The sequence below is a fragment of the Olea europaea genome, chromosome 6 (genome assembly GCF_002742605.1).
Source record: "Olea europaea var. sylvestris chromosome 6, O_europaea_v1, whole genome shotgun sequence".
Classification (NCBI taxonomy): Eukaryota; Viridiplantae; Streptophyta; class Magnoliopsida; order Lamiales; family Oleaceae; genus Olea; species Olea europaea.
This window is the reverse complement of record NC_036242.1, coordinates 8,933,887-8,936,558: the sequence shown is the minus strand read 5'-3', so window position 1 is coordinate 8,936,558 and position 2,672 is coordinate 8,933,887.

The window sequence follows — 2,672 nt, the reverse complement described above, 5'->3', positions numbered from 1 at the left end:
TATTTCCACTTCCTGCTTGTCCTCTGTCAAGTTATCCTTTTGTGATAAGTCAACGTGTAGTATGTCGCACTGAGCTACCGTTTCCTGAATTTCCTTTTTACTGTTTTCTAATGCTTCTTCTTCAGTTACCCAACCTGTGGGAGGAGGCATTATTCTTGGAGGTGATCCATACTTTTCAGAGCGAGAAACTCTCTTTTCCCTTTTGGGCATCCCGTACAGTACGTAATAATCGAAAGAACGCTCAGACGGTTCCCCCAACAAGTCCACTTCACGAACCCCCTCTCGATATAGTTGCTTCAACAGAGTATTGTATGATACTCCTCTTTTTCTTCTTTCTGCTTCCAAATCAATTTCATCTTCGATATCTGTCATACCATCATCTCCTTCATCATCGTAGGCCCCTCTAAAAGTTTGGCCTTCTTCATATTCCAGCACGCATGCTTTTTTTTCGTTATCCTCCTCCTCTTCTTCTTCTTTCTCTTTATTCTTGAACTCATTGGCTAGCAAATAGTTATTAGCCATGACAGGAGGTAACGTACTGAACTGAATAGTAAGGGACTAATCTGGATCTTCTCCATCTCTTCTGTCTCGCTCAAACTTCGACCTCCCAGAAGAACTTTCTGGCAATTCTTTCATCGATTCACCTGTACCAGTCTCCTCACTGTCTTCGAGAATATTTTGATTAGCCACCTCGAGTAGCTTAGGCGCCTTAGGACGTGGTATTCCCTGTTGTTGCCTCATCATTCATCCATAATTCCATTGAAAACGCCTTTGTTGGGTTCTAGTCATTTCGTTGAAGGGTATTGCCCTTCCTGCATTATACTGGAACGAATGCCATACATTAGGTTGGCTAGGCTGCGGCTTGAATGTTCTCCCATTGTTCACTGGCCTGAACTGCCTCTCAAAAGGCGGTCCCCTATAGAACGATGTACCTCGCCCTCTACCAGGTTGAGCGTTTGGGAAAAAACTAGGGCGACGATGATGCTGCCATATCTTTAGTTTCTCTGTGTTCCCACTCACTTCTCTTTTACATCTTGCACATAGGACGTCTTCATCCTTTTCAGTCTCTTTTCCTTTGATACGCTCAAAGCCTCTTCCCCGTCATCTATAACTAACTGAATTTTGGCAACTTGTTTTTGAAACCAGTCGTCACCATTTTCACTCCAAGTGGCTGTGGAAAAGGGTTTTCATCCACTGTCATCTTCCTCTTATCCTCGAACGTAATTCGTCATGATTCAGTGGTATCCTGTAACACATAGTGAAAAACCAAACAGTTATTAGTCAAATGTGACCATGCATTATGCCACTTACAATATTTTTTACCCTTAACTTGTTCAGGGCTTGACAATTTATGTTTATTGCTCAGCTTTATCTGTTTATCCTTATATAATTTATCAAATATAAGGTCAGCTTTGGTTATATCGAACGAGAACGTTCTAACCTTTTTGTTTTCATCTTTTATAGGCTCATCCTTACCCGACGATCTAGGCTTAGCCATTATAGGGCAAGTATACGCGTCTCCTTTGATTAACTCGGCCAAGCACATTTCGTTTTGATCATAATACTCGTCATTAATGGTATGAACATCAAAATTTGTGTCTCTATAATAAGTCCACTTGCTAGAATTTTTCATTTGCTCTTCTTCTCTTATTAATCATTCATACCTAATCACGTTCGCGCTCAATTGGAAAAGATCAGGAAATTCCTTGTCTTGGAACTTCTTTTTCAAATCAAAGCTTAGACAACCTTGAGCGATTTTGACAAACTCTTTTTCGGGCAAAGGTACAAAACATTTACTTCTTGCTGTCTTGAACCTTTGAAGAAAACCTTCTGTCCATTCGTTTGGCATTTGACGTAGATTCGCCAAATCGGTCAAAGTAACTTCGGACTCAGTCTTATAAAACTGAGAGTGGAACAATTGCTCCAATTGTTGCCATGTTTGAACAGAATTCACTGGCAAATTGATGAACCAGGAGAAAGCTACTCCTGCTAATGAACTAGGGAACAACCTCATTTTATGGTAATCAGTTACGTTACCACTTTGCAGTGTGAATCGCCCTATGTGTTCTAGAGTAGACACCTCTCCTAAATCGGTAAATAGTGAGAATTCTGGCACTTTATATCCTCTAGGCCATGGATAAGCTTGGTCTACCTAATCAGGATATGGCTTTGTGTAAGTCGGCCTAATGACAGGACGTATCCTAAAAGCCATCTGATCCTGTACTATTTCCATAATTTGATTCCTCAACATGATGTTGGGGTCATATGGAATTCCTACAGGTTGGTTGACCGGTTGATTTGCTTGAGGCCTGATATTTGGTCCTTGGTTGACAACAAAGTTGCCATGATTTGGGTCATTGTTACCATTAGCCTGAATATTTATTCCATCATTAACACGTGGGGCATTCTGTCTATTATTTAGGACATTGTCTCTTACGTTTAGGTTACCCCCCAAGTTAGATATACCATTGCCACTATTCTGATTTGGCATTACACCGTCTCCCTGGTTTGAAGTAAAGGGACCAAAAGATGGTTCTACCCCTTGATTTGGACTTAAGACTGGGGGATTATGTCCCATAATTGTCCTAGCTTGGAAGTGATTTGCAAGAGGTACAACTGGCTGACAAATTTGGCCTACTAACTTAATCATTATTTCATTCAAAGTATTCAGT